Source organism: Mustela erminea, chromosome 7, assembly GCF_009829155.1.
Source record: "Mustela erminea isolate mMusErm1 chromosome 7, mMusErm1.Pri, whole genome shotgun sequence".
NCBI classification, from domain to species: Eukaryota; Metazoa; Chordata; class Mammalia; order Carnivora; family Mustelidae; genus Mustela; species Mustela erminea.
This window is the reverse complement of record NC_045620.1, coordinates 132,639,662-132,664,378: the sequence shown is the minus strand read 5'-3', so window position 1 is coordinate 132,664,378 and position 24,717 is coordinate 132,639,662. Positions and strand designations below refer to the sequence as shown.

At 42.1% G+C, this 24,717-nt stretch overlaps 1 pseudogene; it reads left to right on the top strand.

The window, feature by feature from the left end:
- The first annotated feature begins 24,077 nt into the window (after positions 1–24,077).
- Positions 24,078–24,191, top strand: LOC116596664 (annotated as a pseudogene).
- The last annotated feature ends 526 nt before the right edge of the window (positions 24,192–24,717 follow it).

Here is a 24,717-nt window from a genome sequence, read left to right as displayed (position 1 = left end):
AACCCCGCCTACCTCATTTGACTGGTATGAGATGAAATTTGTAAATGCTTTCCATAAACTTAAAAAACCCCATTCAAATGAAAAGGGTATGGAGCCACCAATGGGGGAAAAAATTGTTTTTAATGCAATGCAATTCGAAACTCAGTGGGCTTCTGCTTAGACAAAATTCTCATTGGAATGAGCATACTAAGAAAATTTGGTAAAGACCTTGAGAGATAGGGAAAATTTGCATAAGTAGCAATCATTTAGTCTTCATTCCATGGGAAATACATACTGAACCCCAGATACACTTTGCCAAGAATTAGAAAAAGAAGGTGAGTGAGACCAGCTGTGGCCCTCAATGAATTCACAGTCTACTGAGAGACAGAGACAGAGAGAGCGGGGTGAGCAACCATGCAATTACAGGGCAGCATGCTAACTTCTGTGATGGGGATGTGAACTCAGAGCTGGGAGAGTGAACAGAAGGGCCACCAACCCCACCCAGGACCAGGGAGACGTTACCTGAAATACATGCTGAGCTATTCAGAAGACTAAATAAAACTAAAGGTGGGAAGGATACCTTCCAAGTGGAGGGGAGGGAAAATATAAAGATTTGAGATAAGAGCAGGCTTTGCACCTTCAGAGACGGCCAAGAGCCCTGCATGGCTAGAGGCCCCTCTGCATGTGAAGTGTGAAGAGGGGGAGGTTGATAGGGTCATGGGGCAATGGAAGCTTGAATCTGAGAAGGGACATGCTATTGACCTGCATTTTAGAATCGTTCTGGAGACTTCTTCAACTAATTCTGTGCTGGTTTGAGTTCAAGGCAGGGTCTTCCAAATCTGGCTGAGCTATCAGAATCGTTCCCCTGGATGTACTAAATTCAGATTCCTGGATTGCTGTAATAAATTTGGGTTCCTGGACTTCGTGTACTAAATTCGGATTCCTAAACTCCATGTCTTCTAAACCTGAGTCCAAAGATGTGTTTTTGAACATGCTCCCAGATAATGCTGAGAAAGTCACACCACTGAAGGGGGCTTAATGGTGGCCCCCCAAATGATATGTCCATGTTTTGAACCCCCTGAGCTGTGAATGGTGCTTTATTTGGAGAAAGGATCATTGCAGTATATCCTGTGTTATGTAGGTAGGCTCTAAATGCTCGAACACATATCCTGGAAGACAGAAGATGAGGAAGAAGCAATCTGACTGTGAAGGTAGACATTGGAGTCATGTGGCCACCAGTCAAAGCATGTCAGGGGCCACCAGAACCTGGAAGAGACGAGGAACCAACTGTCTACCCTAGAGCCTCCTGATTGCATGAGGTTCTGCCTGCCCCATAATGTTATATCTCTGGCCTGGAAAAGAGTACACTTCTGGTGTTTTGAAGCACCCATTTTCATTGGTTACAGCAGCTCTAAGAAACTGGTACATCAGCCAGCCATAATTTTGTTTTTCATTTGTTTGCTGCCATGAAGGTACGAGAAACGGCGGCAGAGTCTGAGGCAAAACCTCATCAAGTAGTAGAAGGAGTTTGTTGAGAAAGACCCTAGCAAATTACACAGAAAAAAAAAAAAAAATTTCCAACCTCACCTGGGGTCCAGCCCTGATCTAAGCTGAGCTCTGAACCGAGTACCTTCTTCCTGCCCCTGCCTAGCCCCCACAACCTTCCAGTGCACCCTGCTTTTGCTTTCTGGTGCTGAAGGTGGTCATGTTATAGACAGTCTTTCCCATAAACACACCGGCTTCTTTCTCACGGGGAACCTCAGTCACCAACTCTCTAAGAAGATCTCCCAGATACCAACCACCTTGAAAAGCACCTGCTTCCTTGGGTGCAGTGGACTAACAGAGCAGCTTCATTAGTGCTGCTGGCGTGTCCCCGTCACAGGTGCCATGCAGGTGAGAAAGCACAACCCTGAGTTATCTGGGACCCTCTAGACAGACATTGGGAACTTTCTATACTCCTTTGTGGGGCTATAAAGAGAAAGTCTCCTTCATGGGATGTATTTGAATGCAGGTGTGTATTTGTGTATGTCTGTCTTTGTGTGTCTGTGTGTGTTTCTGTTCCTATGTGTCTGTCTCTGTGTGCATGTCTCTGTGTGTTTCTGTTTCTGTATGTTTCTGTTTCTGTATGTGTGTATTGTGTAGTCAGCCTCTTTGTAGGAACTATTTCAGAAGCACCTTTCATGATACTGAAGAAATTTCCTGAGTGCCTAATGTAACCCAGGCCCTGTGGGGAACACGCAAGCAAATTAGATTCAATATCTGCCCTGAAAAATGTTCACAGCCTAGTGGAGGGAGACGCAGTGTAATGCAAAAGTTGAGGAAAAGGACTTCAGATGCACACAAACCTTCATTCAAATTCAGGCTCTGCCTTTCATTAGCTAAGTGATTATTAGCAAGCTTCCTGAGCCCATGAAGCTTTAGATCTGTAAAATGAAAATAATATGTTCTCTCAAGGTTGTTGAAAGGATTTCTTGAGTCAGTAGATGCAGAACCTTTGATGCAGTGTCTGCTCCATCTTGGGCGCTCAGTAAAAGAGAAATACGATTATTTTATTTGTGCTATAATAGACGTGGGCTGGCAATTCAGTAAACACAACAGAAAAAAAGGAACTAAGTCAGGTCAGCGGAGTCTGGGGAAACTCTCCAGAGCCAAAAGAGGGGAAGGAGGAAGCTGCCAAGATCTCCGAGATATAGGGTTCAAACAGAAAGAGGAGTTGAGGGGCACCTGGGTGGCTCAGTGGGTTAAGCCGCTGCCTTCGGCTCGGGTCATGATCTCAGGGTCCTGGGCTCGAGTCCCGCATCGGGCTCTCTGCTCAGCAAGGAGTCTGCTTCCCTCTCTCTCTCTCTGCCTGCCTCTCTGTCTACTGTGATCTCTCTCTGTCAAATAAATAAATAAAATCTTTAAAGAAAAGAAAAGAAAGAGGAGTTGAGTCTGGGGAAGTAGAGTCGTCAGGAATCCTGGCTGCTACCTTAATCTTGACCATCTTACCTTGACCTGGATTCCTTTTTAACCTTGACCATGCATTGATGAGGGAAAAACAAATCTACGTGGTTTTGTAAATTGATGTTAGTTGAGAACTGACATTACATCCTTCTAATTTCACATTCATGAAACAGAAACTTTTTATTCCACTGGAGCAGTGTTTGGCCTCACAAAATCATAGTGGACAACAACCAGTCAATTAATCAATTAAGGTTTCAGTCCTCATTTGGAGAAGAGCCATTATACCGAAGAAAATGTGTTGAAAAAACTGACTTTTATCTTGTTTAGGGCTAAAGCATAAAAAATTAAATAAATGAAAGACATTCTAAAAATTAAAAATTTTTAAAAACTCAGCTCTTATAAATAAAACAGTCCCTTACTGCATTCCACGTCTCTTTGCTTTTATATATATATATATATATATATATACACACATATATATATATGTATATATATATACACACATATATATATGTATGTATATATATATATATATATATATATAAAATCACATTTTCTGAATAGCACAGAGTCATCATCACACACATGAATTACTTGGTGGTGCCATTGGTAGACCCAGTTTTCAGCCGTTCACCCACCATGAAGTGTACCTGACTGAGCAGCTCTTACGCCAGCCACATCAGCTCCTGTGATGATCACGGATGTCCTCCTTAGCCACCCCCTCCCCCTTATCAAACCTAACAAGGACTCAAAAAGTGCCTTCCCATGCTTGATCTTGTCTAATCTTAATTCTCACAATAGTGTAAGTCAGGAGGTAAACACCATTATCTTCATTTTAAAGAAGAAGAATCAAGTCTAAGAGCTTAAAGGCACTCAAACAAGTACCCCCAGCTAAATAATGGCAGATCAAAGCTGAATCTATTTGACTCAAAGCTTAATCTTTTCACACCAAAGCCTCTTTCATCTATATTCATTCGTTTGTGAAGTGAGCAAGTATTTATTGGGTCCAACTGTGTGGGGCCCTCAGGGTAGAAGTTGATGTTTACCCTGTGTGGTCTTCTTGCATCTTTCACTTATTTTTGTCCTCATTTTCTCCCTTGAGATTTAGCAGATTGGCTATCTCAGATTCTTGAACTTGTATACTGTCAACCACCAACATACTCTTCAAGAATATCTTCTAGCAACTGGTCCAGTCACTGTCCAATCCTGGTCTCTTTTCTCTGAACATGCTCCACCCATCAGTGTCCTTACAGAAGTGCAGGGCTCAGCTCCGTATACAGTTGAAATCATCCCACATTTCACTGACCAATGCAGAGCTTAGTCAACTGTTGCTGCCTTGTTCTGGGGTGGTTTTCTCTAGTCCAAGCCAACAGGATTCCAGGAAGATGGACTTTTAGTTTAAAGCAGCATTCCTTCCTATCTTCACGAGTACCTCCCTTACCTTTGTTAGGTCCCACAGACAGAATGAAGATAAGCATACTAGTACAGAAAGAAATCATCATATGTGAAAATTATCCCAAGCCTCGGAACCCACAGACATCTGAATGTATTTTCCATATACTCAGTTCCCTGAGCTGCACATTCCAAAATCTACTGTTTTATTAGAACTCCCTCTAAACACTTCAATAAATCTCAATGGACTCCTCTTCTGAAAAACCCAGTTGCTCATGGAAGAGATGTTTAATCATGGTGCTCCATGTTTTTAAATAAGAGGAGGCAAGTGAAAGCAAGTGTTCCATAATTCATGATGTGCACTCTCTCACAAAACTTTTTTTTTTATTAAGAATTCAATTGATGGTCTAATCATTTTGCACACACAAGTGACTCAGAAGTTAGAGAATGCATAGCCATTTCAGAAAAAGTTTAGAATGCTTTCAGAGGACTTCTCCCCATCTAGGATGAAGGGGGTCTGGAAATCAGAATAAGAGGGCAGGCAGTAAACCCTTATTTGTACCCCTGAAGATATTCAGGGAGGAATACTTTTCAAGAAACCTAAGTTATCTGAGCATTGGGTCGGTTCCATGAGTTACTTCCCTAAGTGAGAAAGACAGCCTGGTACACCACAGATATTAGGCAGGTCAGCCAGGGAGTAACTCCAGGCTCTGCTACTCACAGACTGTGGTCACACAAGGGACTGGGGTTTTCTGAGTCTCTGCATCTAGTTTTACAGTTGTGAAGTTTAAATCAGGCAATGAGTGCAAAATTCTATCTTCACAGCAGTTGCTTAATAAGTGGAAGCTGCTTTCAGGGTCAACATTAGCCAAGTTATCTAGGTAGAAAACATTCCTCACTGAATTTCAGACTTCTACCTTCCCAAACTTTGATAGAGTAAGTATTTCCTGTTTTTGGTCACCATATTGGTGACGATTCATTACAGCAGAATAAGGAAATTAGTACACTCTCCTTGGGACACCTGGGTGGCTCCGTTGGTTAAGTGTCTGACTTTCGCTCAGGTCATGATCCTAGGATCCTGGGATTAAGCTGCACATTGGGCTCCCTGCTCAGTGCTTTTCTGCTTTTCTCTCTCCTTTTTCCTCTCCTACCCCACACTCGTGTTCTCACTCTGCTCTCTCTCTCTCTCTCAAAAATCTTCTAAAAAAATAATACACCACCTTTGTTCTATGGACATTTTGAGAAAGAAACCTCGAAAAGTTAAGTAACTCCCCCAAGTTCAGACGAGTATAAATAGTGAAGCCAACATGAAAACGTAGACCTCCTTCACATGAAGACACACAAATTCTTATTTGTTTATTTTTCCTATTAAATGGTCATCCTTAAGTTGCTCATAAAGTCTGTTGAGTTTAGAATGAATTCTTATTACTTTGAAATGTTAGAAGGGTCATAATGAATATCTTACCAACTCCCATCCAACATAAGCCAATAGCTCCAATAAATCCCTTATCAACAGATGGAATCCTAACTTGGCGTTCCATATTATTAGAATGAATTGATTATAAACATAGTTAAATGGCTATTTGGAAGAGCAAAGCATTTAGATAACCCATCTCTTCAGGGTAACAAATAAAATTAAAAGTTTTGCAATAAGGAAAAGTAGAGTAATCAAACAATCAAAAGACCTGAGAATTACCAGCTGTACATAACAGATATGGGTCAAATTTGTATATGATTTAGAGAGAACCATAACTTCCTTTGTACTATATTATCTTCACCAGAAGAAGCTGGGGCTGGAATACATTACTTCTAGAATTTCTTCCAACAAGACTTCTAAGTATACCTGTAGGGACATTTCCAAAATATATCTAGAAATTCATAGAAATAGACATAACCTGAAATTTGTACCAAGTTGTAGTTTATTTCTATGGCTACCTTGCCAAAAGTCATTAACTACTACAAAATCCAATCAAAATTTTAAAAATAGCATTCAACAAAACATTGAACTAGGTAGAAATTCTAAGCCCACACTGAACCTTAACAACTGGGGAGATTCATTTCCTAGATATCAATTTGCCCTCTTTGATAAGCATGTTCTTCCTTCACGAACAACCCCTGATATTTGACATCGCTTTGAAGTTTATGAGGAGCTTTCATACTCATAATCATTGATGTCCACCCTGTGAGGTAGGCAGGCATCACTGACAATTGACAGAAGGGAAACAGGTCAGAGCCCATGAGCCTTGTCCAAGGTTACACTGCTAATAGAGGTCAGAGCCAGGACTGAATCCAGACCCTCCTGGAGACAAAGCCTCTCTTTTTTTTCCCACAGTACTCAGTGCCTACTGATGACCTGTGGACCTAAAACGCCATTACAATGTCAGCCACTTTTTGATTTCACTTGGAGAAGTGGCTTTCAAGTTTGCAAGTCAATGCCTCTCAACTCCCAATTGAAGATCACTATTTGACTTTGAAGGCAATAGTTTTATTTTATTTTCCCTAGCACCTAGAACATGGGTGACACACCATAAACACTTAATGAATAAATGGACAAATGAGAGATTAAATTAATTCATTAATTTGGAAGTTGAAGTCCAGAGAGAGAGATGATATCTTGGCCAGAATCACCCTGTCAATAGTACCAGGACAGAATTTATTTCTAGATCCCTGGAGAGGGCAATTGTGAGAGATATGTACATCTGAATCTCTTTATTAAAGGTTGTCTTTGGTTATGTTAAGTGATGAGAATTTTATCTTCCCCAAAGGACACTTTGAAGTTGTAAAAAACTTACAATATAAATTAAAGATACATGGCATAAACTCAAAATCACTGCATTTGTATTCTTGGAGTAAGGTGTTGGAGTACCACAGAAGAACATGTTTGGATAAGCTGGAAATTTTCCTTAAATGTATTTATGTCAGGGATGCTGGGTCCACAATGTGATGTGTGTTATCTCTCTGTTGTGTTCACTGCTTCCTTTCCATCTTAGGTTCTTGGTCCGTGTCCTTATGCGTCCATTCCCTTTAGTAGAACTTGTCTGGTTATGTCATTGTTCCCTTCACCAGGAGACCTTAGAGGTCATTCCCTATATAGCATGATGTCAAGACAAGGGCATCCTTGGCAAATGAGGCAGAAGTAAAAGCAGGCACAAACCACCCCTTCCCCCTGACTCTGGGGCACAACTGCCTCCCAGTTGTAAGAGGCCATCCTAGCTCAGGAGGCTGGCATTGAGGATTTTAAGCACTTGCGGAAAACAAAATATATCCTTGTAGCAGTGAGGACATAAATGCTGCTGGCTGTCTACATCTTCCTGGGGAATATCAAAGTGGGAGAGGAGCGAAGTCCCTTTTGTTAGGGCTTCAGATCATCCTGAAGGGGGCTGAAATATTTGGGAGCTAGAGAAAGAGGAAATGAGGTTCATGGAATTCACTGGCTATGCTTAGCCTGACTCTCCGGTCCAGAAACAATGAGAGCATTCCAAAAATTAATAGGTCCCAAAGGACTAGTTTAATACCTTCATTTCCTTTGCCAAGAGAGGAGAAAGGAAATACCAAAGGTCACCCAGTGAATCTGTGGCAGAGGTCAATCCAGTCCCATTTACCAGGAGTGTCCAAGACGGATTCAAATCTGCCCAACTGTACCAAATAACAGGATGTCAGAACCAGAGAATCAAGTGTTAATGCTCTCTAGAATTATGGCCTTTATTCCCTGCCACCATTAACAAATTTGGTAAATTGCAGGCACATAATATGTAGACTTCTATCTGTATGGTCTACCATGTGAATTTAAAAAAAAAAAAAATCAAAATGAGGATCTCAATACACATGAGCCTCTCAAAGTCTCCAAACTCTTCTCTTGCTCTTTTCCCTGCCAGCCTCTACCTCCTCACTCCGGCACTCATTTTCCTAAAATCCATTCCTCAACTGGCTTTTCCAGTTTCACAGTGCAGCTCCATGTCTCTTACTTGGACCTTGAAACCTTTACCAAATCCAGCCACATTAAATCTTATTTCTTTACTGTCCAGACCCCAGACATCCCTGGATTTTCTCATTGAGGGGAGTCAACAACCGGGATCTTGGCATGACTGCATTAAATTAGAATCATTTCCAAACCATTTTACTGATTCAAGGAATCATAAAAGAGAATTCCAATAGTAGCCAGGAAACCCAGGTTGTAATTTCAGTGGTTTATTTTGTAACCCTTCTTCTTTTTTGGTCTATGTTGTCTTCAGCTCTTAAAAGAACCAATAAAACTTGAGTTCTGGCTTCTGTATTGAAGGAGTTTATGAAGTGGGGGAGATCAGACAGGTAAGGAGAGAAGCTTTTCTGAATTAATGATGTCTCTCATTAAACTCATCATGAAGAAATTCACCCCCTGGAGAATTATTTAGCTAAGCAAATGGTATGCAAACGTGAGAAATGATGTTGATTTTCTTAGAGTCACAAACTGTAAAGTATTTTATTTAAAAAAACAAAAAGAAGAAGGAAAAATGAATGGTCCTAGTCCATTGGGAGCCACTTCTCTTATGACTTTTACCCTCCCTCTGAATGGGACATCTCAGACTGGATTATTCAGCGTAACTGGTAAGAAAGCTAGATTCTGCCATTAAAAGAGCAAGTGGAGTCAAACATTATTTTACCGTTCCCATCACATCTAGTGCCTACTTCATGCAACTTTAGCCTTTCCCTGGGTTATCTTTCATTGTTCATGCATCCTCCATCTCTCAAGGAAGAAACAGTATTTTTTCTGTCTGAGATTAACCTGACTTCTTAACTCTGGATCCCACCGAACTATTAACTACCCACCTCTCTTTTTAATTCTCCCAATATCTGCCTCTTAATTGATTCCTCTTGAATTCCCTGCCCCTAACATTGAAAGAAACCCCAGACAATCTACTCAACATGCAGTAGACCCACTCTCTCCTTTTCCTATTTTCAAACACCTATAAGAAACATGACTCCTTCCTGCTGAATGCAGAGCTAGGGGTTGTGATCCCACAACCCCAAAATCATAATTTGAGTTGAAATGAATAGACCCACTCTCTCCTTTTCCTATTTGCAAACACCTATAAGAAACATGACTCCTTCTTGCTGAATGCAGAGCTAGGGGTTGTGATCCCACAACCCCAAGATCATAATATGAGTTGAAATCAAGTAGGACTCTTCACCAACAGAGCCATCCAGGTGCCCCAAATTTGAGATAATTTTGATTCACATGCAGTTACAAGAAATGATTCAGAGATATCATGTACCTTTACCTACTACTATCCCCCAGTGGTTTACAATTTTGCAGTGACATTGCAAAACAATGATACAATATCACAACCAGGATATTGACATTGATACAGTCAAGATACAAAACATCTCCATCACCACAAAGATCCTTCATGATGCCCCTTTACAGCCACACCCACATCCCACCCACCCCCCTTTTAACCCTTTGCCCACTGATCTATTCTAAATATTACTTCAGAAATGGAAATATACAGTAAACTACCTTTTGGAAATGGCTTTTTTTTTTAATTTCACACAATTTCCCATAGATTCATCCAAGTTGTGACCTGACATGTGTCAAAAGTTCTTTTTATTGCTGATGCATAGCATCATGGTGGTTATGATGGCACATGTACAGCAGTTAGTGTAATCATCTACGTATGGCAGGACATCTCAGTTATTTTCAGTTTTTACCTATTATAAATAAGGCTACAGTGAATGTTAATATACTGATTTTATGGAAACATAAATTTTCATTTCCTGAAAGAAATGCCTACTGAACAATGGCTGGATCCTATGATGGTTGCGTGGTTAGTTTTTTAAGGAACTGTCCAACTGTTTTTCAGAGCAGCTATACCATTTTGCATTCCCACTAACAATGTGTGCCTATCCAGTTTCTCCACATCCTCACCAACATTTGGTGTTAGGTGCTTAAGGGCACGTCCACCTTAAGAGGGTAATGGAAAGTTCAGTCTCTATAATAAAGCAAGAAAAAGAAGTACAACGCACACAAGTTGGAAAAGAAGAAAAGGGAACTCCCTGTATTTGCAGATGACATGACTTACCATAGAAAATCCCAAGGAATCAATAAGAAAAAAATAAAATAGAATTAGTAAGTGATTCCAGCAATGTCACAAGATACAAAATCAGGAGAAAGAAAGTCATATTTATATATACTAACAATGAAAATGTGTGAACCAAATTACAAACATAATATTATTTACAATATGTCCAAAGGAAATAAAATATTTAAATATGCACTTAAAATTAGTAAAGAATTTGTATGCTGGAAATTATAAATTGCTGGCAAAAGAAACCAAAGACCTAAGTAAATGGATTGGAAGACTCAATGTTAACGGGTTAGAGGTCTCTGTAAAAATGTCAATTTTTCAAAAGTTCTTCTATAAATTTAACACAATCTTTATCAAAATTCCAGCAAGATTTTTGGACTTAGACAAAATTACTCTAAAATTTACATGGAAATGGTGTTCCTGGGTGGCTCAGTGGGTTAAGTCTCTGCCTTTGGCTCAGATCATGATCTCAGGGTCCTGGGATCAAGCCCCGCATGGGGCTCTCAACTCAGCAGGAAGCCTGCTTCCCTCTGCCCGTCTGCCTGCCTCTCTGCCTACTTGTGATCTCTCTCTCTGTAACAAATAAATAAATAAAGTCTTTAAAAAATTTTACATGGAAAGACATAAGCCCTAGAACGGGTAAAGCAACGTTGAACGAGACAAAAAAAGTAGGAAGAATCCCTCTTCCCTATGATTGGGGTTACGAAGGAGCTATAGTGATCAAAGCCGTGCAGTTCTGGTGAGGGAATAGAGGCACAGATTACTGGAATGGGACAGAGGACCAGGTAACAGATCCACACAAAGAAACTCAAGTGATTTTTTACATGGATGCAAAAGCACATCAATAAAAGAGAGAGAGACTTCTCAATAATTATTCCAGAACAACTGGATACTCAGAGGCAACAAGTGAATAAACGGACTAAAAAACAAATGAACAAATTTTAAAATATGAATGAAACTTGATCTAATCTAGCTTAAGGCATTAAGCTCCTTGAGGACAGAAATCATTTCTGATCCATCTCTGGAACCTAAAACAGTGGTGGAAACATGCACACGCTCTGCGGTTAGCAAACAAGTGAATGATACGTGAATGAGTAAGTGGCCCAAATATGCCTTTGAGGCTCTCTTGAGAAAGAAGCTCCTAAGCTAAAATTTCAGAGCTGCACAGGATTTTTCTTGCAGGAGACTCTAAGTCTGATCAATGAAAAGAGCACTAACAGACAACTCTGGAGAAAGATGGGCTCTGAGGTTGAGCCCCAGCTCGGCAAGGCACATAACTCTTTACTCTGAAACACTGAATTTCACTGCACCTGAAATTCTTTATCTATACAGTGGGAAAGAACATATTTACCTGAAGATTTTGCAAGTATGAAACACTCTCGGAGGGCTCAGCATGTAATAGATGCTCAATAAAAGGTAGTAGGTCTTTTTCATGTAATAGTCTTAAAAAGTGTTAAACTAGGATCTGTCTTCATAAAACAGTGTGACATACTGGAAAATTTAGTAGTAAGTTTAAGAAGTTTTTTGTTTGGTTTTATTTAAGCAGCTTTGTCTGGTCTTAAAAATGCCCTGGTAGAGCTCCCAATTCACAGCAAAAGTCATATCCATGACCACTTGGATTTCTCTAAATAATTTGCACTCATGGAACCTCAGTCAATAGCCAGTTAACAACTGGATGAGTGGCATTCATTATTCGCTCTTTAAGGCCAACTCTGTTTCGAACTATTTAATTGAAAACGTCTTCTTTTAAAAGCAAGTCTTGCCAGTTGGCTGCTTAAGAGTACAATATCTTTATGAAAAGCTTTAAGATGTCCATTCCAGGAGGGCTGGAGAGAAAGCAATCTCTCAACATGGTTGCTATCTATTTTGGTTTAAACTGAATGATTTTCTTCTGAGCTTGGATTTCAAATCTGTGCCCTGTCTAGACCACAGAACACTACTCCAGAGAGGGATCCTAGACACGATGAAAATGGAGGGAACATTCAGAAAAGATCTCAGAGCAAGAGGTCCAAGATTACAGCCCCCCTGCACCTGAATTCGTCTTTTTGCATTGAATGGTGACCTTATCCAAATGCACAGCCCCCAAAGCAACAGATGGGTGATGAAAGCAGAATTAGAACTCCTGTGTGAGCCTGGCCATCTCCCCATCTAAAGGTCTCAGCCCCCTATTTATAAAAGATGAAACTGCACAACGGAATCTCTGAAATCCCTTCAAGATCTGCATTTTTCTGAACTTTTAACTACTGTGACGTCTTCACTTCTCTCTTCCCTTCTAGCTCATGAGGTCAAGCACCAAATCTCCAGTCATTAAGTCAAGGCACACAGGGTTTCACAGCAAGCCTGATGAACATCCAAATGTTCAGAGATGAGAGGAAGAAAATGAGGGTTGTGTCTCCTTGTCATTAAAATTCCTTCCTAGACTGCTGAGTTCCCAGGCCTTTGAATGAATTATCTTAGAATCAGTGTTAGTGCTTAATTGGGAGACAGAGAAAACCGCAAAGAATCTGACAAGAGAAGGCAGATGAAATAGAAAAGTCTCCAGGCATTGAAAAGTTTGACAAGCAGAAGAGCTTGTGACTTGAAAGACAGCTAATGGAGAACATGAGTCAGCATGAGATAACTAAAAAAAGTTAAATAATTAAGCTTACATAATAGGTATCTGATTGAATATCTAGATTTGGATTTAATTAACATTTCTAACCGTTCTTTGTCAGTAACTATATATTATTCAATTTAAAAGTGGAGAACTTCCATTATTTAAAACAAAAATCATTCATCTACAGCATGTCTGTGAATTTATTTCCAGATCTAGCAAAGACGCTATTGTCCTTCCAACTCCCTTCTCCTCCTGACACACACCAAAAGCCTTACAATTAGATTTCTAGGAGGCAAAAAAATTGGAAGATGTGGATACCCTATCGTCATTTTCTATAGGTCAATTGGAATGTAAATCATAAATTTAATCCATTAGCATACGTGCCCGATGGCTGGCCCTTCCTAAGCAAGTGGTGAGGGTGTTCCTGAGTTTCATCAGAACTGGTCACCGCCATCTTTGAGGAGCTCCCAGGCAATGGGAAAAATAGATCACAAAGTAAATGCCATGTAGCTCTTTCCTTCCCTGTGAATGACACAGTAACTATCCAGACCAGGGACTTCATAAGCAATCAGCTACTTCAGTGGGAACAAATGATCATTGGTGTCCTTCACCCTGGGAAGGTGACAGCACCGAAGACAGAAATCCTGGAGAAATTAGCCGAAATGTAGAAGACAGCACCAGATATCAACTCTGTATTTGCATTCAGAACCCATTTTGATGGTGGCTAGTTATGTTATATTCAATACTGCTTTCTAGGTGGTAGAAGTGTGATTCAAATGACAGCTCTTTCTAGTGTAACACACTGACTCACAGGGCTGCTTTTGGGAGGCGCTTTGGAAACAAAAAATGTTACATCACATTTGATTCCTCACCGCCCAGGAAATGACAGTCTAGTGGCACAGGCAAACACATATAAATCCATCCCAGGTTGAGACAGCGTACCAAAACTTTCTCAAAGCCCTTCAGAAGTCAATCCAAAAACCCCCATTCCCTGAGAACATTTCTATAAAGATCCTTATCAGAGGACTATAATTCGTCTTGTGTTAAACTCTAATGTGTCTATACTCTGATTGGGCCATATCTTTCAATGTTTTAGTATTAAATATAGCATACAAGCAGAAAGCAAGAAAGCAGTGTTGAATATAACATTAACATGCTAAGTTCTTGTTCACTCTCTATTTATGCAAGGGATGGTCACTGGGTGTGAATTAGGATCCAGTTTCCTCCTTAGCTGTGGAGAATATAAATGCAAATACAATGTGCGTCCTTACCTATAGGGACTTAGAGCTGGTGTAATGACTTTCGCACAATTCTAACCAAATGTAATCCTGTTTGTAGCAACTGTAGGCTACATTTCTTAACTAGCTCAGAGCAATTCTCATTTTGCCAGGACACAGAGGGTGTGCAGATAATTCTTGCCAATCAAGAGCACCGTTCTGCTACTGGGTTGAATCAGCAGCCACCCAGGAATCACCCTGTTATCTGGAACATAACCACCAAGAGGACTTTTCTTGGTCTATATTTGGGTACGAAATATTTAGCACAAGAATGGAACGATAAATTTCATGTGCTGTACTCAAACTCGCTGAATGAAGTATCAGCCCATAGCACCCTCTCTGTTCCCTACGGATTTTTCTGGCATCTGTGTTGGACCGTAATATAATTTTGAAGATTTTCCAGCTTTTCCATCTCAGCAAGCATACATACGTATTCATGAACACTAGCAAGAAAAAAGACAAAAAAAGGAACCACTCTTTAAAGGAAAAATGAGAGCTCTTACTTCCCTTTGCCATAAGGAGTATGGTTCTGGGATGAAGTGAGTTTCCTATTGCTCTGGAAGCAGGAAAATTGGTGTCTTGTGCATTGTCTGATGTGCCTAAGGAGAGGGGGAAGGCCTGTGCCATGTAACACAGCAGAAAAGCTGTCCTCTCAATACCTCTGGTTGCAGAGGGTACATATGCTAGCTCCAGAGGGGCTCCCTGGGTCAGGTCACAGGTGGCACATGATGGGACAGATCTTGTTTGGAGGGACCCCAGCCAGTTTCATAGTCGGAGGTGGCATCTTTATGGGAAGCCAAGCTCCTGCTGTGACAATCTGGGGGAGATTATCCTGCACCTCGCTTTACATGGACTTCTTGCTTTTGAATTAAGCCACAAGCTTCCTGGGGTGGGATATGCCTCATCAAGAGAGTATCTGCCCCAAAGCAAGGCAACATGTCTTCTCCAGGAAGGAAAAAGCAAAAACTGTAAAGCCCCTCTGTCCTCATCCTCTGAAACAGTGGAGACAAGAACTCACCCCCAATAGCCCTTACTTTCTGTGTAGGCTACTGGAGCTGGGGCCACAGACCTGAAAAGTATTGGTAACCTTCCCCAGCAAACTTTTCAAAAATCTCTCACACATCTTCCTACACAGCACGGCCTTGAAAACATTGCATAGGAAGACAATCACAGTAAGACCTTTGAAATAGAAAGATAGTCAGGGACTCTGCCAGGGCAGGGGCTGAGGGACTGGATACCTGCGTCCCAGCTTTGCTACTAACCAGTGGATGGTTTTACATGCGAGTGTCACTGTCCTCATTCATGAAATGGCAATGAGAATAATCCTACAACATTGCTCTAAGATAACGCCCTTTTTTTGTGACCTCTAAAGTGTAATAAAAGCACTAGTTACTGGTGCGCCTGGGTGGCTCAGTGGGTTGGAGCCTCTGCCTTTGGCTTGGGTCATGATCCCAGGGTCCTGGGATCGAGCCCTGCATCGGGCTCTCTGCTCAGCGGGGAGCCTGCTTCCCCCTCCTCCACTGCCTGCCTCTCTGCCTACTTGTGATCTCTGTCAAATAAATAAATGGGATCTTTAAAAAAAAAAAAAAACTAGTTATCATTATTAATAATAAAGAAACAACAGCCATCAATTTGAACACCACCCTTTCCATTCCAGATTTTTTTCTCTGCCTACTCCACCCTCCTGCCAGAGGTCTCTTGGATTTTGACAGTGATCCTTGTCACCAGACCTGTCAGAGAATGGTGTGGGGTCTTGGGTTACCAAGACCAATGCAGGCACATGGCTTGAGAGGTTTCAGTTTCTAAATGTGGTAGGAAGGACCTCACCTAGGGGACAAAACAGTAAACCACTTTTGGTTTCTTATTCTGGTAAGCTCTCCAAGGGCATGAGTGTTATCTATGTTGTCTACTGCTCTGTTCCCAGCAGCCCCTCGGGTTTGCTGATACTCAGTAAATGCGCTAAGGGAGACCCTCAAGGAAATCCTAAGCTTTATGTCTTGTTTCCATGAACCTATTATCAAATCCAAGTTAAGTGAGTCCAGTATTCCTTTAAGCACTCTCTGTATAGTAAATATGTCAACAACACTTTATTTTCACATAATGGAAATTTTTACCCTGCCCCATTCTTTTAAGTGAAACTCTCAAAACAAACAAACAAAACAAAACAAAAAAACACACAAAAAAAATAATAACAACAAAACCTTAAGTGGTAAAAATATAACTGCAAGCACAGTCCTTATGACTTGATCTGGGTTTAAATCCTAAATCTATTATTAGTGCAGTGACCTTGGGCAAGTTAACTTCCCTCCCTGAGCCTTGGCCTCCTTATCTATAAAATAGAAACGATGTGAGTAGCTACCCTCTGGAGAGCACTTGAAGTTCAAAATATGAAAGTTAATGTCAAGTTCTCAAAACACTGTCTGGGATATGCCTGATCCTCTACAAATGTTTCCTTGTGAACGTGATGCCTGAACATTGAAGACAAGCTACCTCCACCTCCATGCTATGGGAAGGAATCATGCTACAGGGTTTCATAAGTCATAGAACCCTGAAACAGGACTCAGTGCAGGGCGATCTGGTCCTATGGGGTTCGGGACTCACATGCAGTGCTGCTTGTTGAAATGAGCTCCAGACCCTAATCCACAACTGTCTTCAACTGCCTGGAGTTGTCCCTGGAGAACTTCAAAGTCAGCTTGCCCAAACTTGAGTCCATAATCATTCAGACTCCCCATCTTGGTCTGTGACATTTTCATCCACCGACATCTGGCCACCCACCTCAGAAGCCCAAGATGCTTCCTGGTCTCCGTCCTCATGCTCTGAGCCAGGTTTCATTAGGTCCTGCTGAACTGACCTCCTCGTGACATCTAGAAGCCAACACTGACCCTTTCATCCCTCTGTCAGTCAGGCTTTATAACCCTCCCATTGTCAGCGGACGTGGTCTCCAGTCCTGCAACCTGGCACTGGTAGAAAACCATTCCTTCCCACCTCACAGCCAGGAAGTGGGCATCCTAACAAAGAAATGTAACCACACCCTGCTCTTGCTCAAAATTCGTCCACGACCCTGGCCTGCTCCAGGAGGGAGGTCACTCCCTCCATCATGACTTGCACGTCCCCATGTGCTCTGACCTCGGACGTCTTCGGCCTCTTTCCTTACACACCCCTCCTCCCATACTTTGCTCCTGCCACCAGAGGACACCACCGTGTCGCTGAGGGTGCGTGGACCTCTGCTTGGAACACCCTTTCTCCTTTGGTCCCCCTGATAAAGTCCTCTTCAATTAGTAAGGCTCATTTGACTGTCCCTTCCTCTGTGACTTCACCAGGGCCAAGGCCCTGGGTCTCTCAGCCTCCCCTTGGGTTTCTAGGACTATCTCCCTTCCTTCCCACTGTCCTCTGAGCTATCGTCTCCATCACACAGTGTTGTCACTGAGGACGCTACACTGTGTGTCACACAGTAACTGCCAGGATGGCGCATTGTTCATTTGAGGCCACAGCGCCCAGGGTCAGACTGAGAACAAAGCAGGTAATCATCAAATACTTAATACACGAATGAAAATCGTTACTTAATTAATTAAGTATAAAGGTAGGGTTCTTTCCTCAGAGAAATCAACATAAAGCCATTGGCGGACACACAAGGACTATTCTGCCCAGGGTGTTATTAACCCGGGGAGCTGTGTGGGCCGCTTCCTGACCCCTGGCCCAAATGCCACCTTCGTGGGAGGTGACACTGGTCCCTGCATTCCAAGCACGCCCACCCTGCACTCCACGTTCTCTCTTCCTGCTTCACGTCTCTCTGATGCTATGGTTACCAGGGAACATGGTTCTGTTCTTTTCCTTTCGCCCCTCACGTTCCTTCTACTCCTTTCGCCTCTCACACTTTCTTCCCTCCATCCCACCTTCTTTCTTTCTTTCCTTCCCTCTTTCCTCCCCCTGACTAAAATGGAAGCTTTATGAAGGCAGGGATTTTGCCTGTTTTGCTCATCGCTGTATCGAAAACACCATCTTCCTAACCGGAGCTGTTCCACGCGTGTTATATCGCAGAAGAAGGAAGAAGACAACGAATGAATGAGTGAATGAATGAGAGGCATAAACTACCTGTGTTGTGGCTGGCAGTTTTATTAGAAAAGGGAATGATCGCTTTAGCCTAAAGGCTCAAGCGTCCTTTGAAGTTCAAGGCCCATTAATCCAATTTTAATAGATTCCATTTATCAAAAAAGAAGAAAGAATACCTTTCTTCCCTGCCCCTGCCCCAGTCATCTTAACTCATTTTTAGTTTCAGAGTGAGCTGATAGAAGGGTCAGACTCTATCAATATAAAATTAAAATATTAAACTAAGTTCTTCTGGAAACAGGAATAGTAGCAATGAATTACCCATGGTATGACTAACACTTGCTTGGCTTCTACCATGGGCCCAGCCTGGTCCTAAGCCCGCTGCCACATGTGAACTCGTTTCATCGTCACACTAGCCCTGTGAGTCAGTATTATTGTTGTCCCCTTCTATAAAGCAAAACAATGATGTGCTTAGAGATTAAGTACCCCCCACCCAATGTCACAGAGCCGCAAGGTGGGAAGCCCAGGATTCATGCTGGATTACAGGAAATAAAATACTTGAAGAAAAGGGAGTGGATACAAAGTTCTGCGTCTCAACAGAAGAGCCTTTTGGGAGCAAGAAACTCAACCTTCTGAACATCAGTAACCTCAACCGTAAAATGGGGATGATTGTATCCGTTCCTATGTTGAGAGGCTGCGAGGCATTCACGTGTGGAAGTGCTGTCAAAAGGTGAGCTAACGTTACTCGCCGGGCAAGGTCACCACATCAAGGCTTCCATCGCATTCCATGTGATGACAGTACTACAGTCGTCACGTGATTGCTTCCTTCCCATTCCAGGAAAGAAACACTGTTACCATTTGCCGTTCATTCATGTAGCCTGGGTGCATTTGCCCTAAGCTGTCACTGATTGTGACAGAGCAGCCTGCGCACTAATGCTGACGTTAGAGTCTTTCTCTGGGCAGTAGAGGTGGTCTTCTCAGACTACGTCCAGGCCAGATGCAACAACAGAAACTCTCTGGTACAACAGTGGAAAAGCCTGGCAGTTGGCGTCAAAAGGCATGGATCTGAAGGAGACCTCTGCCCCTTGATAAAGGTCTTCTTTCCATGCTCAAACAAGTCCTACCTTGGGTTCTTTGTGCTTGCTAGTCTGTCTCCTTGACATGCTCTCCCCTTCCCGCTTTGAACCAGTTAATTCTAAGTGCACGTGCTACTTTCCCTGGCCTCCAGGACTGCATGGGGTCTCCTGCTTTGGGCTCAGATGTCACCCTACGAATTTCCACTGGCACCACACAAATGTGATGAAATCATCATTTGCGTAAATAGTAAATGTCTGTCTTCTCCTTTAGGGTTAAGTTTGATGAGGTCAGCCTCAACCTCCTCTTTTTCAACATCAGAGCCAGGATCCATTGTGAGGACAACACCTTGCTTGTAGATGGCGCTTGTTAAAATACTTTCAATGAATGCCAGCACCAATTAAGTCACCTTGGAGAAGCCCTAAGCTCTCTGAGCCTTGCTTTTCCATGTATATGGAAAAATCTCCCTGGCCGATTGCATTATAATAGTGAGGACTGTGGAATGGGAAAGCTCTTTAGACATAAAGCATTAACATACTGGGTGGGACTGAGGTGCTACAGTTTCTGTGCAATGCATTTTAGGAAGTGAAAACTGCCCTTGAAGATACAAACAAATTAATGTACATACCAGGCATTGAGTTAATTTGGAGTAAAAGCAGCCAGGAGGAAAAAGAGGACACATACTGAGATGTGCAGGCGGAAGAAATCCAAACTCCAGAGTAGCTCTGGAACTCTGAGAGCCGTTTCGGTGAGCATCTGGTTACACTGGAGACATATTTGAATTTCGCCATCCACTAAGTGATGTTTCACGTTGGCTGCGGAGATGAATTCTAACTTACTGTAAATAGAATGGGAAGAGCTCTGCTGCTAAATTATTGATTGCACATTACATCGGGCCCCAAGCAACGCTGTTTTTAGGTTCCACAAAAGTAGCTAGGTAGAGTCTATTGTCATTACATAAAGGAAAGTCTGACAATTTACATTATAAAATATAAATTACCCATTTATCAACCACCAAATAGCATAAAGGCTCCCTTGATTGTGGCAGTGTAGGAGGCTAGAAATCATTGTGTGCATCTTATCCCAAAAACTGCGTCCAGATTTGCCATAAAGATCCACCAATCAATTCCTTTCCAATTCTGTTGAATATGTGAAAGGCAGACTCTCCTCTCCTCTGATGAACCCCCGTACAGCTTCCCAGGGCCTATGGAGAGTTAGGCTCCAGAAAAATCTTAATGGGGGTTGAATACAAAATAAGCCCTTTAGAAAGCTTCATGTTATGAAAGACAGATTTGAGAAAGGCTTTCATATCCCTCTCACTAATTACAACAGGTTTGGGGTTGAGGGAGATTCTACGTAGAGAAACATACCATATACCTTTTTTTTTTTTTAATATAGATTTAGGTACTTTTCTTTGCTGAGAAGTTATCCTTCATCTCCAAATTCTTATTCTTTTTCTTCCTTTTATTCCCTTGGTCTTTTCCTACTATCACTTAATTGAATGGTTTATTCATTTGGTCATTCTTTTAGCAAATTAATAATCCCTTCTGTAAGCTAAATTCCCTGCATCTACAGAACCCCCTCCCTTGCTGCCCGTCCATCAGAGACTCCAGTGCCCCTAACCAAGAGGAAAGATGGGTGGGAGACATCCACTGTTCTCAATGAACCCTGCCAGTCTCCGGAACAGGCATCCACGAGTGATGAGGATTTTGATAGGCACAGACATGGAGGACTAAGCCAACAACATGAGCAAGAGCTCAAAAAGGGAAAAGGATAAAAATAATATTTTAAAAATCTAATGATTTGGGAGGAAGGGCAGTCAACCCAGAGATACCTTTTAAAGGTATCTGGTGGCTCAAAGACAGTAGGCTTGAGAGAGGAAGGAGCAAGATGATGAATGGCCAGCCACAAGGATGAATGGATTGGCACCTACAGCCCAGGAGCTCAGATAGTATTCTGTATCTACAGAGAGATGCAAGTGGAGCTTGGACTCTAGTCCTTGCAGCAACCTGTTCTCCTCCACTTTGTCAATGAAGTGACCACGTTAGGTGCTGCAGAAAGGTGGGCACCCTGAGTGAAGGGGCAAGGGGCCAGATAGCTCTGCTGAGACCTCTGTTCCTGTAGAGAGGTTCTTTGAAAAGCTTATCTCTCTGCTCTCCTTCATTTGGAAGTTTAGTCCCTTTGTTATTAATCTATTGCCTCCATCCTGTCAATGGGGACAGATACATAAGGGGAAATACAGGTGTGTTCCCCTTGCAGGTGGATGGCTTCTCCAAAAGTGTGCACGGGCTAGCACAATTGAATGCAAATCATAAAGGCATGGAGGGGCTCATCTTGACCAACTTTCCATGGTAGTGATGAGGGCACAGAAGCCACCTGTGCAGCAAGAGCAGCACCAGAAACCCAGTGTCTCTCTCCAACGACATCCACACAAGAGCATCACCAAGTATGAGAAAAGATGCCAGGTGCTATGGGGAAAAGAGAAATTTAATAGATAACGGAGACATGCCAGGATGTTGGGTAAGGTATAGGGAATGAGGTGTGATTTTAAAATAGAAGAGTCAGAGGGGTCCTCAGTGGCAAGGTGACATTTGAACAAAAGCTTAGGGGAGCTGAGAAGTTCATTGTAGGGCATCAAGGGAAGAGGCTACTGGAACAGCCAACAAAAAGGCTCTAAAGCAGGAGCCCGCCTGTCCAGGGAAGAGCAAGGAGACCAGAGTGGCTGGAGTGTGAGGTGCTGGGAAGGTGGAGAAGAGGGACAGGAGACAGCGAATGAGCCCTAATGAGGACCAGGTGACACATAGTTCTGTAGACCCCTGGAAAGACACTGGTTTTCACCCTGTCTGCAATGGGTGCCACTATGGGACTATAGCCAGGAACGAGATGGAGATCCAACATCTATTTTGCAAAGATCACTTTGGCTATCAAGTGGGATGTAGACAGTGTGTGGTAGGAGAGCTTGTGGGGAGGCCATGGGAAGGCTATGGCAGTGGTCCAAGCAAGAATGATGCGTTAGGTGTGATGGATAATCAAAACATAATTTCCAGGCAAATGCTTGAGAGGTGCCATCAGTCATTCATACAGAAACCATGCGGAGTCAATATAAAGAACTCCCATTCTATTTTTTAGATGAGAATTAAATTCAGAAAAGTTAAGGTCTTCCTCAGTGACCCATATTTAAACAATGGCAGAGCCAGATTTCAAATCCTGACTCTAGAGCATTGCACTTTCTCTGCTTGACTTATTTCACTCAGCATAATCTCCTTCAGTCCCATCCATGTTGATGAAAAAGTTGCGTATTCATCCTTTCTAATGGCTGAGTAGCGTTCCATTCCACATATGGACCACATCATCTTTATCCATTTGTCTGTTGAAGGGCTTCTGGGCTCTTTCCACTGTTTGGCTATTGTGGACACTGCTGCTATGAACATTGGGGTACTTATGGTCCTTCTTTTCACTACAACTGTTTCTTTGGGGTAAATACCCAGTAGGGCAATTGCCAGGTCATAGGGTAGCTCTATTTTTAATTTTTTGAGGAACCTCCACACTGTTTTCCAAAGTAGCTGTACCAACTTGCATTCTCACCAACAGTGTAAGAGGGTTCCCCTTTCTCCACAACATTTGCTGTTTCCTGTCTTGTTGATCTTTGCAATTCCTGGGCATAATTTAAAAAAACATGGAGGAAAACATAGGGACTCAAAAGAAACTAAACAATAAATAAAAATAAAAATTGGAAAATACATCTGCAAACTCCAGAGTGTCAAGGAAGAGATCTGAAAGAGATCGGTCCTCCAACTCAGGCTCTTTTCTCTATTTAGTTGCTAGAACATTCTTTCTCCTCCTCTTTCATTTTTCTCCAGACTTTATCCAAAAGGGTCTTATACAGTCTTGCCCCTTCTCCCTGGCCAGACAAATAATGCCAATGGAGGGACACCTGGGTGGTTCAATCAGTTGAGTATCTGCCTTTGGATCAGGTCATAGTCTGGGGTCCTGGGATCGAGTCCTACATCAGGCTCCTTGCTCAGTGGGAAGCCTGCTTCTCCCTTTCTCTCTGCTCATCCCCCAACCCCACTCATGCGCCTTCACTCTCTATTAAATAAATAAACAAACAAACAAATAAATAAATAAATATTTTAAAAGTAAATAATGATGCCAATGGAAGGCTGACAAGCTGTGTAGCCCCCAGGACTGTCTGCCCATCTATCTGTACCTGGCCTTTCCTCTGCCACCACCTGCATGATAACAGGCTGCCCCAGCTGTTCCAAGCTCCCATCTCCACCACTTTGGGCTCCAGCTGTCCAAAGAAGATCTTGAATGAGAGATGGCAATGCTAGAGGAAGGAAAAATAAGTGGTTTTCCCTCTTCCTCTTCTCTCCAGGCTCAGAGCAACGACTTACCAGCCTAGCTGGTAACCAGCCCCTGACCTTGGGGAGCACACCTCCATTCCTCTGCTGTCCAATTTGGGATGGCTTTCCTCCTTTTGTTAATCTCTGGGTTGCTTTGTTGTACTTGTAATTTATTCTAGTTGGCTTTGCCTATCTTTCCTCACCAGTGTGCTTAATTCCCTGGATTAAATCCCTCCTGCTTTGAAGGCTTGAAGTGGCTTCTGCTTTTCTTGAATGACACACAAGCATACTTGCAACGGATGGAAAGCCATGTCCTCAAAAATGTGCTGCCTTAAAAACAATACAAGACAAATACCTGGTGCAGAGGCACATACACTGAAATTGGAACGATTCAGGGAATCTTCTCAGGGAAGATGAGCACAGACCCCCACACAAGGACGACACGTAAATTTATGAGGCCTTCCGTATTTTTTTTAAAATGAAAAAAAAATACAAGATTTAAATTTTGAAGCCCCCACCTTAAAGATGAGTTCCCTTACGGATCTATAATTTTATAATAAAAAAATTCATTTCAGTAGACATTGAAGTGTTTATGGTCAGAAAGGCAATTTTGAAAGAATAATCATCAGTTTCTTTAAAAGTTTTTATAATGAAGTAAGACACATTATATTCCACAGATTTTCTAAAAGGTTCATCAATATTTAATTTTCTTCTAAAAGCCACATTAGGATTAACATTACAAAGAAAACAGGCTTTTGTTCCAAGAAAAAAAAAATGTATCTCTGTGATGTGGCTGTTTTATCTGATATCTCTGTTAGCATAATATGGTGGAGGGGAGTATATTTATAATAACAACAGATTCGTTTTCTGAATTTCTGCCCCTTGCTACTTTTACAAACTAAGCATCATTTTACCAGCAGGAAGACACAGCACATAAAACTTGCAACAGCAGGATGCGTTCCCTAATGTTTGGCTAATCTTTGGGTGATCTCAAGGGA